Genomic DNA, 16,877 nt, shown 5'->3' on the forward strand with positions numbered 1-16,877 from the left:
CCTCTACGGATGACGCGGGAGGACCCAAGGTCGGAGACGGCGCCGAGAAGGGAGCCAAACGCATGGAGGCAGGTAAAGGGGACGCCTATACCCCAAGCCGGGAAACCGCCCACCTGCCCCAGCTCCCCGTCGCAGAGCCCGAAAGTCCCCCTGCTGTGCCCGTAGCCGCCATGTCACCGCTATGGACTAAGCCCCGACCGGAAGCCGCCGCAGCGACCCCTGTGACGTCACGCGCCTCGACCCGGAGCGTGACAAAGCAGGAAATACCACCAGCCTGGTCGCAAGGCCTAGTACCCCCGGGCGCCGCATCACCAACAGCGCCCCCTACCTCCGCGGAGCCTCCGGCCTGGCCGCAAGGCCAGGTAGCCCAGGGCGCCGCCGTCCTAACGGTGCCCTTCACCTTCCAGGTGCCCCAGGCCTGGCCGCAAGGCCTGGGCAACCCGGGCGCCACCACCACCGCGCCCGCGCCCGTAAAACCAAGGGTGTCACACCTGGGGGAGGACTTGTTCAGCCAGCTCACATGGCCGGACGGGCGGCCCTTCATCTGGCCCGAAGAATTCCATGAGCTGGAACGGCGGCAGAGACTAGGGCCCTTATGTGAGCCCCTGATTCCGGCTCCGACGCCCGTGGCACGGATCTCGCCCCCGCTTGAAGAGGCCCAATTTGAGTGGTACCCCACCGGAGAAGACCTAATGGGGTTCACTCAGGAAAGCAGGGCAGCTGCAGTGGAGCGTGCTGAGTGTTGCCGACAGCAGCTCGAAGAGTTTGCGAGGGAGCGGAGAGAGAGGCGGGTCCGGGAACAGCAGGCCCAAGTACGGAGTGCCGAGCAGAAGAGCCGGACCAGGAGGGACCCCCGTGCAGCGCATTGTCCCCGCACCATCGGGACAGTGATCAAGTTCAACCAGCAGCATGGGTGGGGCTTCATCCGAGACAACAACACCCCCGGCGACGTCTTTGTCACGCGCAGAGACGTGGAGTCCCATCTGCCGGAGGGGCACAGAGGTCGTGACCTCTACATCGGAGACGAGGTCACCTTCACCCGGCACAAGTGTGCCAAAGGACCTTACGCCCTCCACGTACACCGCCTGACGGAGGAGGAGTTGCGGTGCGAGGAGGAGGAGCAAGAGGACCCGGACGGGTCTGAAGTTACAACCAGCTACAAGCAAAGAGCAGGAGGAAGACGCCGTTGAGTGCGGCAGAGCAGTAGATGTAAATAGTTACCCGACCGGGTACCAAAGAAACTGTTGCTACATATATAGTCCCCGTTGGGACCAGCTGAGTGAACTGTTCACCCATTCACCCGTAATTCCGTATCCATACCAGGCTGAGGACTGTGAGCAGCCATTCCCTTCCCTTTACCTGGCCGAGGACTGAGAGCGGCCAACTTCCCCTGTATATAGTTGCGCTTCCTAAAGCGCCCCCTACTGGTTTTATAGGAAAACCAGTTTTCCAGAGAGACTGTCGCACTGTACCCGGTCACACGTTGCACAGTGACCGGGGGAGGAGCCAGAGGCGACGAGAATGTTTTATTTGCTAATATATGTTGTTTTATATGTTTATGAAAAAAAAAATGTATGTTTTTGGTGTTATTTATGTCTTACAGCCCGAGGACGTGCTGTGATTTACCAGGGGGGAATGTAGCACCCTGAGGATTCGGCTGCTACAGGGGTATTGCACCTCAACCCAGAGGTGTGATATTCCACTCCCGGGTAAGGATGGAGTGTGGGACTGAGCTCGGTAGGCTGCATGCACTACATACATCCCATTTCCGAGGAACAGACCAACGGTACTCCCACTTAGAAATGTGCAGGTACGACCGAGTCTGTTCCTGGCTGGAGTGGGAGGGGGTGGAACATCCCATGTAGTGTAGGGGCAGATAGGGGGAGCAGTCTGGGTAGTGATAGGAGCTCATTGGGTGCTGGTCACCTGAGCTCACACATAGAGGGATATATAAGGTGGGCACCAACTAGAATCAGGGTCAGTTGTAGAGAACAAGTCAGTTGGAGAGGAGTCTGTCTGATGCAGAGAACAAATCGGCAGAGAGAAGGAAACAGCAGCCCTGGAGAGAGAGAGAGTGGAGCAGAGAAAGACCCAGAGGGGGAAGACTGAAGGGACCCAAGAACCCAAATTAGAGCACCGGGTGAGGAGTCAGCAAAAGGGTACCGGAACCCAAACTGGTGGGGGCAGAAAACACACCCTAGCCAGAGACCGGAGGCCGTGGGCAGCATCTGCCACGGCCACCCATCACATCCACCCCGAAGGCACACCACATGAAGGGTCAGGGAACCCAAGGCCAAGGGTGTCCCAACAGAAGGCCCGAGGGAGCTGGACCTAGGTGGATCACTGGTGGGGACGGCTGAAGAAAGGACAGAGGGAGAGCTCAGGGCCACGCTCCGGACTTGTTTGGGGGTTGGCTGGATCCAGGACCTGGTGGACGCAGCACGGCTCGGGTGGTCACTAGCAGCTGGAGTGACCAGTACAACATCTGCAGTAAGTAAACACCCTTAACTGCACAACCCGACTCTGTCTTCACTGCCGTCTGCACTACACCACCACAACCCCCATCCTCTGCACCTGACCCCCTGAGACTATACCCCACCCGTTGGGGGTTATACCATCACCAGCTGCACCTACACCATCAGCCTCAGCGGACCCTGCTGCAGCGGCGGCCACAGTGACCGCATCACAACGGGTGGCGTAGTCGACACAAAAGAACTCTTAATAACATCTGTAGGACTGCCACACAACACTGAGCTTGACGCCCTGGGCACGGGGCCGGGTCACAGCCGCTCGGAGACTACAACCCCCCATCTGATCCGGTGCCGGGTATTCCCCTCAAAAAGGAATATGTCCCAGGGGGCGCGTCAGCAACATCCGGGAAGCCGCGGCAGACAGCGCTGGAGGCCGGGAGAGGAGGTGAGTATCCTGATCACCTCACCTTGCCACAGCAATGCTGCGATCGACTTCGATCGCAGCATTGCGGGGGTTAATGTGCCGGGAGCGGTGCGGGACCACTCCCAGCACATAGCACCGGGTGTCAGCTGTGACAATCAGCTGACACCCGGCGGTGATCTCGCCCGCACAGGCTGTGTGCGGGCGCGATCGCATAGACGTACTAATACGTATCAGGCTCTTAAAGCCCAGGGCGCAGATATGTATTAGTACGTCTTGGGCTTTAAAAGGTTTCATCAGATTGTTGGGGCTAAGATGTTTTCCAAACTGGACCTTAGGGGGGCCTATAATCTCATCCGTATTAAGAAGGGGGATGAGTGGAAGACTGCTTTTAATATGCCAAAAGGACATTTCAAAAACCTTGTTATGCCATTTGGGTTGACTAATGCTCCCGCCATTTTTCAGTTCTTTGTAAATTACATTTTTCATCACCTGGCAGGTAGATTTGTAGTAGTAGTGTATCTGGATGATTATTGATTTATTCGTCGGACCTTGAGTCACATCACATAGATTTATTGTTCACCTGTTTTCGCATGGATCCGGAGAAAATCCAGGCAGTACTTGATTGGAATCGCCTTGAAGACGTAAAAGCTTTTTAGTCTTCGCCAATTATTATTGTAAGTTCATCAAGAACTTATCAGTAGTGGACAAATTGCCGGATATGACCAGGAAAGGGACGGACTTTTCTAAATGGTCCAGTCCGGCCAGTGAGGCATTTGCTACTCTTCACAGATTATTATACAGCCTGACGTCACTCAGCCATTCATTGTAGAGGTTGATGCATCAGAGGTGGGGGTTGAGGTTGTATTGTCACAGTGTTCTTTCTCAAGTAAATTGCGCCCGTGTGCATACTTCTCCAAGAAACTGTCATCCGCCGAGAGAAACTATGACATTGGTAATAGGGATCTCTTGGCAATAAAGTGGGCCATTGAGGAGTGGCGTCATTTTTTGGAGGGGGCAGTTCATGCGGTCATAGTAATCACTGATCATAAAAATCTTTTATATTTGGAATCTGCCAAACATCTGACACCTAGACCAACAAGATGGTCATTATTCTTTACCAGATTCAAATTTGTTGACTTAGAGGCTGGGGGATAAGGATATTAAGGCAAATGCTTTATCTTGTTGTTTTTCAGGGGGAGGAAGTAATTGTGAGCCGGTTCCTATATTACAGAAAGGGGTAGTTATCGAAACTATAAATACTAATCTGGAGAAAGAGGTCCTAGAGGATCAGGGGGGTGCCCTGCTGCCTGTCCTTCAGGTAAACTGTTTGTCCCTGTGAACCTCTGTCTTAGAATTGTGAGTGAACATTATGATTCGGTCCTGGCTGGACATCCTGGTAGTAAAGCCACCACAGATCTTCTTACTCTGCGTTTTTGGTGGTCTAGGGTGCAACAAGATGTTTGGGATTGTGTAGCTGCCTGCAGTACCGGTGCGCGTTCTAAGACCCCACATACTTGTCTGTCTGGGGTTCTTCAACCTTTGGCAATTCCCTGTAGACCAGGGGTCTCAAACACGCGGCCCGCGGGCCGCATGCGGCCCCTGAGGCTGCTTTATGCGGCCCGCAGGCACAGACCCCTTGATGATCCCGACCAGGTCCAGGAGGAGCCGCCGATAGCAGCGCTGCATTGCCGCACAGAGACTGTTTCCCAGCACTGCATTTCCAATGCCAGCCGCCGGCCAATCAGAGGCCAGCAGCTGATATCTGCGTGTCGGCGCAGCGAGTATGACGTCATTGCCATACGCAGCTATCAGCTGCTGGCCTCTGATTGGCCGGCGGCTGGCATTGGAAATGCAGTGCTGGGAAACAGTCTCTGTGCGGCAATGCAGCGCTGCTGTCGGCGGCTCCTCCTGGACCAGGTCGGGATCGTCAAGGGGTCGGACTCTGTGGTGCCTGCGGGCCACATCTGCAGGAAGGCCGCCGAGGGAACGGAGGACAGGTGAGAATCATCTTTTTTTTTTTCTATTTTATGTGTGTGAAGAACAGCACAGGGGGCACATAGCCACAAGAGGGGACCTGGATGGGGCACATAGCCACAAGAGGGGACCTGGATGGGGCACATAGCCACAAGAGGGGACCTGGATGGGGCACATAGCCACAGGATGGGGACCTGGATGGGGCACAGAGCCACAAGAGGGGACCTGGATGGGGCACATAGCCACAAGAGGGGACCTGGATGGGGCACAGAGCCACAGGATGGGGACCTGGATGGGGCACATAGCCACAAGATGGGGACCTGGATGGGGCACATAGCCACAAGATGGGGACCTGGATGGGGCACATAGCCACAAGAGGGGACCTGGATGGGGCACATAGCCACAAGATGGGGACCTGGATGGGGCACATAGCCACAGGATGGGGACCTGGATGGGGCACATAGCCACAAGATGGGGACCTGGATGGGGCACATAGCCACAGGATGGGGACCTGGATGGGGCACATAGCCACAGGATGGGGACCTGGATGGGGCACATAGCCACAGGATGGGGACCTGGATGGGGCACATATCCACAAGATGGGGACCTGGATGGGGCACATTACTACAAGATGTTTGCCATTATTACTATATGATGCTAATTGTAAGACAATATTACTGTATGTGGCCAATTGGGGGAAACAAAATTGTAAAAAAAATAAAAAATAAAATAAAGCATGAAAAAATATTGGGCACTAAAAATGCTGTTTTATATGTAAACTAAAGTAAACACAAAAAAGTGCACGTTTATTATCGCCACATCCATAACGACCCAAGCTATAAAAAAATAAACACGGAAAAAATGTTCAAAAGGTGTATACAAAAAAAATGGTATCACTAAAAATGTCACATTGAACAAAGAATGCGGCCCCCCAAATTCAAATTTTTTCCATGTGCGGCCCATATACCCAGCCGAGTTTGAGACCCCTGCTGTAGACCATGGACTCATTTGTCTGTTGATTTCATCACTGATCTACTCATATCAGCAGGTTACATTGTAATATTGGTGGTGGTGGATAGGTTCAGCAAGATGGCTTATTTCATTGCACTACCTGCTTTACCGAATGTCAAGAATTTGACGCAAATTTTTATTAAAGAAATCATGAAATTACATGGGATTCCATCTGATATTGTTTTCGACCAGGGGTTCAATTTATTTCCAAAGTTTAGAAACCATTTTGTGTTTGATTGTGGATTCATCTTTCATTTTCATCCTACTTTCACCCACAGTCTAATGGGCAAACTGAACGAGTGAACCAGAATCTTGAGACATATCTTAGGTGCTTTGTGTCTGAGAATCAGGAGGATTTGATTTCTTATTTATCTCTCGCTGAGTTTGCCGTGAATAACCGTTGTCATGAATCTACTGGCAAATCCCCGTTCTTCGTGGCATATGGTTTTCATCCTTAATTCTGCTTCTACAATAGGAATCTTTCCTCAGGAGCACCTGAGGAGGAATGGTTTTCTTCATCCATTACATCAGTGTGGCAAAGTGTTCTTAATAATTTAAGAAGCGTGGGATCCAAATATAAGAGTGTGGCTGATAGGAGACGCTTGGTGGGTCCAGACCTGAGTGTTGGTGATTTGGTGTGGTTGTCATCAAAGAACAATAACTTGAAGGTTCCTTCTTGGAAACTGGCACCCAAGTTCATTGTCCCCTACAATATAGTTGTCGTCATTAATCCAGTAGTGTATTACCTTACTTTACCAAGATTCATAATGTGTTTCACCAATCACTTCACAAGAAATATATTGCTTCCTCTGAACCATCATCACCATCACCCTCCCCAGTCATTGTTGAGGAGAATCAGGAATTCATGATAGCGAAGATAATAGATTCTCGCTTTGTACTCCGGTCTTTTCAATATTTGGTACATTGGAAGAGTTATGGTCCTGAGGAGAGAATGTGGGTACCAGCGTCGGATGTACATGAAATCAGGTTGGTCCGCTTTTATCAGGTTTCACATCCAGATAAACCTGGCTCTGAGGTTTCGGAGGTCCCTCTTAGGAGGGGGGGGGGGGTACTGCCACAGGGATAATGTGACAGAGAAGGGCCAGAAGATCGCGGCGTCTCGTTTCACGAACTCCTGCACTGATTAGAATTGCTTCACCATCTTATTAGACAGTGCAGGCTTTTTCCTTGCTGACAGTGCAAGGGTTAATCAGGTTAGTTGATCTCCTGGAGCTCTCCAACCTGGATTGTCTCAGCTGTTCAGTGTTGGCCGCTCCCCTCTGCTATATATGCTCGCCACTGGTACTTGGGAATTGCCAATGATAGTTCATATTTCCTTACAAAGGCAATGTGTCATCTTTAACTTTAGGTCTTTTAGAGATCATTTCATATTCAACTTACTTAACTGTTCACAATAACTTAATTATGACCAGGGGTGTCCAAACTTTTACATCCCACTGTATATTGTGAGGCAGTGACCAGGATCGTATACGAGGGACGTTTTATCTCCACCAGAATGTGTACAGAGACCTATTAAAACCATTGGAGTGCATTGCAGTCACAGACACACCTGCGGCTTCAATGCAGGAATGAAGGTGAGCATTGACCTAGTCAGGCTATCTGGCTAAGGCAGATTAGTAAAAACCCGGCAGGGCCTTCATTTCTTGGAGGAGGTGACAGGAGGCAGTGGAACGGCCAATTTTGACCAGCGGTGTCCAAACTTTTACATGCCACTGTATATATACAGTACATATTATAAGCATACTGTATATATGCTTTTAAAATCAGAACTGTTAATACTATATGTTATTTTTATCAATTACCAAAATGTAAAGTTTGATTGATGCAAAAAAACTTAGTAATAATAATTGTAATTTTTTTTAATTAATAATAAGATAGAAGGGAAGGGAAGAATAAAACCAGGAACAGAATCAATAGAGAAAATCATAGTCAGGAAGACAGCCGGGGTCAGATACCGGGTGATCAGTAACAGCCACGTCTGCGAGCAGTATGAAGACCGCGGAGCCTGGTGACAGAGGCATGTCCGGGCAGAGATGTAACAGAAGGCCACAGGTAGATGGTGAAGGTCCTTCTATACAGCTCCAGCAGTGATGGTAGATCTGCTGGACTTCAGGGCGCTGGGTGCAGAGGTTTCCCGTCTTTCGAGATGTCTCTAGGGGGACGGTGAAAACATGCAAATACGCGAGCAGCCCTGGCTAATCCACGCCGGCAGGATGATAAGATCCGGCGGAAGATGGAACCTATGACAAGAGAAGGAAATATAATGTAAGTGATGGGACTCCATATGACATGGTACTACTGTGCGGTCACTGTGGCCGGACGGCAGAGGAAACTCATCACACAGAGGTCAGGGATCATCGTCAGCCATCATACATGTGATAATCCCATCCCTGACAGATGACATCTGCTCCACATGCATTTATCTCACGGACGACATCACACAACATGGGGCTGATTCTCACACTTACCTCGTCTCTTTTTCCCCTTTTTCACATTTTCAGATGTTTCCTCGTCAGCTGGAAATTCTGATCAGAAAGAAGAAAAAACAACAACTCACTAAGGACATATTGTCATGGGATCTGCTTTGTATCTGTCCTGTATGTAGTAGGATTATTCTATTCCTGTGCCCTATAGTCCTGATAATCTGGTATTGCATAATAGGGCAGAATAAGTCCTATACACCGGACATGACCTCATCTGGGGGCATTAGATGTGTCACTAATATGGAGCAGTGAGTGCCCTTGTGTGCCGCCATGTGGTGCATCACTAATGAGCGATATTCTACTATAGGAGACGATGTCTCATTACGATGGCGGAGGTTACTGGATGCTACAACGTATCACAATATCCATGATTATACTGTACAAAGTTACGGAAATAGAGACACAGTATGGGCCCATGGGCAACATAATTGGGATCCATGAAACATGGATAACATAAGAGACCTATTACAGAAAAACCATGTGGAGATATTTGACCCTTGATGACAACATTCACATTTTTGGAGCTATAGACATGTACATACCTGATAATGGGCACGAGGACGGCAAGCTGGTTATAGCATCATCTCTATCAGATCCTTTCTGCCTGTTTGGAAGAAGAATATCATGTAAATCACAAGTAAATTCACTATAAAAGGGATTGTGTTACTCAAAACTACCTTCTATGGAGCAGAGTGAAAAACAACTACCAACTATGGCCGGCATGTAATACTACATCTCTCCTGTGCAGCACTATCAATGCCTGACTGACTGCAATTATGGGCTGTTATCTCCAGTGAATTCTGAAGCCAAAAGCCCAATGACCGCTGATCATGGGGCGGTGTATGCTTCACTTGATATTATGGTAATTATGTCCTATATTTGGTGTTGTGCACTTATATCAGCCTGGAGCTCCCGCTAATAACCACATAATCTACTCACATTTCTGAGATGTTTCTGCTGGATGATGGGGTACACTCTAGAGGGGACTTGATAGTGGTGGTACAGAGCTGAAAACAGAATAATAAGATATAAATTTCTATTTTTTTACTTTTACAGGTCTTTTTTACATATTCTGGATTTATTGATCAGATAATTACTTTATAAAGTCTTTCAGAGGATGACGTAAAATTTTGGAAGAAAAGGCTCTCATTATCCTCACTTGTGTCCTCCTCCTCTGAGTCCATATGCTTGTCTGTCTCAGCGTGATCTACAACACATAGGTAATGAAGTGTTATTAGAGGTTGACAGTGTAACACAGTCATCATTTATCACTAATATAAATGGGAACTGATTGTCACATATTAAGGAAGATGAGACAAACAGCCACTTAGTCTAGATGATGTCTCCTTCTACTCACTGATAAATAAGCTGGTGTCCACGTCTGACACAATCCGAGGGACATACTCCGGCTTCTGACTTAGAAGGTTTTCAAATTCTAAGTCACAGAGGAATGGATAACTCTTGATCTCGAAGGCTCCTCCTGGAAAAAGAAAACCAAAAGCTGAGCAGACATTGTCAGAGACTGCTCCATATCGGAACAATTTATCTTAATCTAAACTAATGACATAACCGAAGGAAACAAGCTGAAAGTCATAGTATGGAGAACTAGAAATAGGCAAGCAGATAGAAAGGTGCTGATCCTCATGGACAGGAGCGATATGTCCTCGTTGTAAAAAGTGAATATAACAATTAATATATTGGTTACCTGTCCCAAGTCTTTGTACAGGATTTGTTCTGAGCAGGTCATCAATGAGGTCCTGAGCATCAGGGGGGGGAGAGCGATCCCAATCCCAAATGATGTCTCCTGTTATATAAGAAAATTACAGAAAATAAAACCTCTGTATTGGACTGTAAGAAAAAGCAAAGGAAATAACTTAACCCATGTAACCAGTCAAAGCAATGATCGGATTATTCTACTTACCAGTGACAATATTGTTATGAAGCTCAGATAGGGAGTCCCCATGAAATGGTACATATCCCATCAGAAATTCATGCAGGATGATCCCCATTGACCACCAGTCAGCAGGTCTTCCATAGCCTTTCTTCAGGATGATTTCTGGGGCCATATAATATGGGGTGCCACAGTCCTGGAAACCGACAGAAGATAAAGATGAGAATCGATGAAATGATTATTATGACAAGTTCTCCACATAAAAACACAATGACAGAAGATAAAATATGAGTGGAAAAGTTCTCTAGAAATGAAGAACGTGGAGAAGAGACAATAGTGTAATGAGATTTGTAAAGAACAAGCTAAGTTCCTGTAAGTAAGTGATGCCGACCTCATGGTCCTGGAACTCTCTGGCGATGTCCTCCAATGATTCCTTGTGGGTGTTGGCTTCTGGTATCATGACACCAACTTTTGAAATCCCAAAATCGGCGACTTTAATGTGTCCAGCCGGTGTAATCAGGAGGCTGTGAAAGAAAAGATAGTTTTAGCCTCACAGGCCATGTGGTAATAAATAACTTTCCCCACTTTATTATGCTACAGGGGGCACTTACTTCTCTGGCTTCAGGTCTCTGTGCACCACGCCATAGCTGTGCAGGTATTCCACAGCAAGAACTGCCTCTGCAAAGTACAGGCGGGCCAAGGGGACAGATAAAGGACCCCTGGTTCTTAGGAGGGTTGCGCAGTCTCCACCTATAGAAGAAAGGAAATATGAGCGGTGAGGGGTTTATACAGCAAACCACCATGAAGTGTCATGAGAAGTGAACGGAGACATTGGGGCAGGAGACAATATATACGGACAGTGTCAGACTGAAGAACATTGGGTCCACCAGAGCATTTGATTCCGAGGGTCCACCTTTCTCCCCCAATCAAGAGCCCCATAGTGCAATCCTTGCAGCTGCTATGAACTCTCCTGAAGGAGAAGCCAGGGCCCACCGGAGGATTCTCCGGTTCTCTGGTGGGCCAGTCCAACCCTGTATACGGATATAATGTACAGAATATTAGTCTGAGGTCATGGTGAAATGGCGTCTATGTCACTAATAACATAAAGTGATGTCACATCTCGTCTAAAGCTGGAGATACTGACGTGCTCAGTGCGGACATACAGGGAGATCACACACATCAATGACTTTCCGGAATATCTATAGTAAATGCTCTGCGGGGATGTAACCGTCCACGGGGACAAGTCCTAATGATAAGATGTCAGCAGACATGGGCTGAATATAATACATATACATGTCCTACCTCCTACATACTCCATGACCATACACAGGTGAGATCTAGTAGGGAAGGAGCAGAGCATGGAGGTCACATAGGGACAATCAGCGAATGTCAGGATGTCCCTCTCCAGAAAGGCCCCTTCCACAGCTGTTGGAGTATCCAGGGTCTTCTTGGCCATTTTCTTCATAGCAAAGATCTTCTTTGAATCTTTATGGTGCACTAAGTAGACGGATCTGGAGAGAAGGAGAAATTATGGTTGATAATGAATCATTATTAACAGTCCGTCTATAGAAGTCATTATATGATCTTCTGTATTCATGTTTAATACTAGAAGTCACTAGAAATACACATCTAGTAATCTATGAAATAATACTACGTAGATCACCTATGGGAGGTCTGCACAATGCCACATCTGCCAGACCCTCACCCAGGCCACATTATCACCTATGGGAGGTCTGCACAATGCCACATCTGCCAGAACCACACCCAGGTCACATTATCACCTATGGGAGGTCTGCACAATGCCACGTCTGCCAGAACCACACCCAGGTCACATTATCACCCATGGGAGGTCTGCACAATGCCACATCTGCCAGAACCACACCCAGGTCACATTATCACCTATGGGAGGTCTCCACAGTCCCACGTCTCCCAGAACCACACCCAGGTCACATTGTCACCTATGGGAGGTCTGCACAATGCTACGTCTGCCAGATCCTCACCCAGGTCACATTATCACCTATGGGAGGTCTGCACAATGCCACCATTGCCATAACCACACCCAGGTCGCATTAACAGGTCATTTCCCTATGATAACACTGAATGGCAGAGCACAAAGGCTGAAACCTTGTCATAGGGAACCCTGAGAAATGTGGATTATACAAACTGAAATCTCACCCAAAAGATCCGCTGCTGATCAGTTTAGTTGTTTCGTAGTCGCTCATACGCGGCTTTCTCGCCGGGATCAATGATTCCATCAAGTTCTAGAAAAGAAGAAGAAATGATATTAATATCTAGAAGCTTCGGTAGAAAATCTCCAGATGCAGAAACGTCTCCTCCTATATTATGTCCCAGCTGATGTCACTGATCCGATGTAGGGACGATACAAGCCGGACGCTCCGCAGACACGGATGTAATGTAAGGGGGGATCCTCCATACATCGGAATCATTGTACAGTGCTGGATAATGTGAGAAATCACACAGAGGAGAACTTACAGAGGATCTGTCAGGAGGTGTGTGCTATGTAATCTGAGAGAAGTATGATGTAGGGGCTGAGACCCTGATTCCAGTGATGCGTCACTAACTAGGCTGTGTGGTGTTGTGTCAATAAAATCAGTGTTTTATCAGCAGGAGATTATCACTAGAGGACCATCTGTCTCGTGCCATGTAGTCCTATAGCTCTGTGTTACCCCACTCTCACCACTGAATGGCAGCTTTCTGCCTATGCACACTGTACATAGAAGCTGCCAATCACTGGTGCGGGAAGGGGTTATACATAGAAAGCTGCCAATCACTGGTGTGGGCGGGGTTATACATAGAAAGCTGCCAATCACTGGTGTGGGCGGGGTTATACACAGAAAACTGCCAATCACTGGTGCGGGCGGGGTATTACACAGAAAGCTGCCAATCACTGGTGTGGGCGGGGTATTACACAGAAAGCTGCCAATCACTGGTGCGGGCGGGGTTATACACAGAAAGCTGCCAATCACTGGTGTGGGCGGGGTTATACACAGAAAACTGCCAATCACTGGTGCGGGCGGGGTATTACACAGAAAGCTGCCAATCACTGGTGTGGGCGGGGTTATACATAGAAAGCTGCCAATCACTGGTGTGGGCGGGGTTATACATAGAAAGCTGCCAATCACTGGTGTGGGCGGGGTTATACACAGAAAACTGCCAATCACTGGTGCGGGCGGGGTATTACACAGAAAGCTGCCAATCACTGGTGTGGGCGGGGTATTACACAGAAAGCTGCCAATCACTGGTGCGGGCGGGGTTATACACAGAAAGCTGCCAATCACTGGTGTGGGCGGGGTTATACACAGAAAACTGCCAATCACTGGTGCGGGCGGGGTATTACACAGAAAGCTGCCAATCACTGGTGTGGGCGGGGTTATACACAGAAAGCTGCCAATCACTGGTGTGGGCGGGGTTATACACAGAAAGCTGCCAATCACTGGTGTGGGCGCGGTATTACACAGAAAGTTGCCAATCACTGGTGTGGGTGGGGTTATACAGGGCTCAGCATTCAGAGCACTGCCAGAACTGCAGCTGAAAAAATATTGATTTCATCACAACTGCTGCCCTCAGTAAGGTAATGAATACATCGCTGGAATCAGGGTCTCTGCCTCTTCATCATGCTGCTCTCAGATGAGGAGCAAAAACCTGCTGACAGATTCCCTATAATATAAATGCTATTATCTAATGCAATGGTGTCATCTCCTCTGATGATAGAGGCGTCCCCTGGTTATATGGGGATAATACTGGACGGGTCATTCACACCCCGTGATCTGGTGATACATGGACATCTCCCTCTATAATACTTACATCGGCAGATTCTTGGATCTCCGGGATCTCTAAGATTACATTGTCAGGATCCAACAGCTCACTTGTTTCTAAAATAGTGATAAAATGATGAAGAAATAAAATATATTAGACAATATTAATCCTACATATATAATACAACAATATAACAGAGAAATGACAAGACGTCTGTGAATGGGATTAATACTCGTTATATGGGGACTCTATATATGGGAACGTCCGGCGCAGCCATAGATAAATGTAATGTAAATGGTGGAGGACCCCAATGACCACATGAATGAGGAACCCATCACCCTCGCTGCACATGTGAGCGATGGGAAGAGAGCTAAAGCGTAAGAGCCCTATGCAAATTAGCCTGAAAGTGCACAGGGGCGTGTCACTGCACTCAGACTTCTTCTTCCCCGCCCCCAGTGCACTTCCATCCTGATTTGTATATGACTTCTACGTTAGTTTTCTCCTGACTGGCACTTTGGATTTCTGGAAAAAATGTGAGAAAATGTCCTGTCCAGTCCTCCCACTACTCCCATATGTAACATGTGCTGCCAGGTTCCCATTACACAGAGTGGAAAGAGTAAATGTGACATTGTCCCCTGTTCTGTATAATATCCGGATATTTCCTGTAGAAGGTTGTGTGATGGGCTCACCTGTAGTCAGATCGCTGCTCGGCCCCGGCTGACTCATATTGGGGTCAGGGGTTTCTGGGGTCACATTTTGCTCGTCTTCGGTGTCGCCTTCTGGTGTCTCCTGATAGATAGAATATATAGTATTAACACGTGGAGCCTTCCAGTAAATCACCAAATCCATGAATCAGGAAGGTCTAAACCTGCATTTACAGACGCACCAACTGTAACTATACAGATCAGCCGCCATCATGAGGGCTTTTCTCAGAAAGTTCTCTCAGATCTACACCAGATCTTCTGATCTCTGACTGGTGATCTGGAGAAGATCAGGAAACAACGACGTGTGATAGAGAAGATGATGGATCCTTACCAGGCTTTCCGAGGAGCAGGCCGGACCTTCCAGTACACACAGGACTTTTTTGGCCAGTTCTTTAATAGAAGCCAAATCTCCATGTTGAGATCTTTTTTCAGCCTATAAAGAAGAAAAGAAACAAAAATGAAAATTCTGAGATGAGAAAGGTCACAATAGAGGCGGCCATTGTATGTGACATCTGCTCCTCTCTGCAGATACAATGACTACATATCTGGGGACTCGTTCTGTTTTATATTGGAAGAAAGAAGAAGCTTCTATCCCACCATTATTATCCATGATTGTGGAAAATATTTGTGCGGAACCTCCGTCATTTACCTGCTGTAGTAATGTACTGATGTTCTGGGGTAAATCCATCAGATACTCTGAGGTAAGGTGACCTCGGTGGTATTTGGTCAGGCAGTCCCTTACTAGCTCCACCACCAGCCGGTGAGTGAAGCTGAGGACGCCATCGGGTGGTAGAAACACAATCTCAGGGCGATAGGTGGTAAGAATCTCCCATAGAGCTTCTACCTGAAGATTGTCCAAAAATATTTCAGCCATAGCTAGAAACTGCAAGTGCAATCAGTCACTATGGAATAGCGAGAAACTGCAAGTGCGCTCAGTCACTATGGAATAGCTAGGAACTGCAAGTGCGATCAGTCACTATGGAATAGCAAAAAACAGCAAGTGCGCTCTGTCACTATAGAGTCAACAAAGACAGCTGTGACCCTGTGTACATTGTATAAGTAGTGACTGCGAGCTGTGATGTCATAATGGCTGATCATCACCAGTGATGTCATCATGGAATCTTGTGATGGAATCTTATGGAGGCGGCTCTGCACAAATACATGCCGCCAAGCAATATTTAAAGTGTGTGGGGGCTCAATCTTTATATAGGGGTCTATGTAAAGGCTTAGCTGTATATAGGGAGCTATGTGAGGGCTCACCTGTATATATGGGGCTATGTGAGGGCTCACACTGTATATAGGGGGCTATGTGAGGGCTCACACTGTATATATGGAGCTATGTGAGGGCTCGACTGTACACAGGGGGCTATGTGAGTGCTCATACTGTATATATGGGGCTTTGTGAGCGCTCATAGTGTATATATGGGGCTTTGTGAGGGCTCAGCTGTATATAGGGGGCTATGTGAGAGGTCATACTGTTTATAGAGGGCTATGTGATGGTTCATACTGTATATAAGGGCTATTTGTGGGCTTATACGGTATATAGGGGGCTATATGTGGGCTGATACAGTATAAAGGGGATGTCAGCGTACTTAAATCTGCTCAATATTAAGTGATACAATTAGTAATATAAAATCGTAATTATAATTAATATGTTAATATTAATATTGAGCAGAATTAGTTTTAGCCTATTGGATCGGCCTCCACAACAGTCACATCACTCATGTGGCCCCTCAGCAAAATGACTTTCCCACCCCTGCTCTACTATGTACAGCGCTATGTTATGTGTAGTGCACCAGAGCACCTGCGTGTTAATCGCGTGACTTATCACATCATCTATCAAAGAGAATCATGTGACATGTCGGGTGCTGGGGTCCCCCACCTTCTAAACTGCCCGGGGCCCCGGCTACTCTTAATCCGTCCCTGCTTGTATCCCATCATTATTATCCATTATTGTGGATAAGACTTGTGCGGAGCGTCCGCCACTTACCTGCTGTAGTAATCTCCTGATGTTCTTGGGTAAATCCGTCAGATACTCTGAGGTGAGATGACCTCGGTGGTATTTGGTCAGGCAATCTCTTACTAGCTCCACCACCAGCCGGTGAGTGAAGCCGAGGACGC

This window comes from Phyllobates terribilis, unplaced genomic scaffold (genome assembly GCF_046119375.1).
Source record: "Phyllobates terribilis strain yellow unplaced genomic scaffold, ASM4611937v1 Scaffold_7__3_contigs__length_470593459, whole genome shotgun sequence".
NCBI lineage: Eukaryota > Metazoa > Chordata > Amphibia > Anura > Dendrobatidae > Phyllobates > Phyllobates terribilis.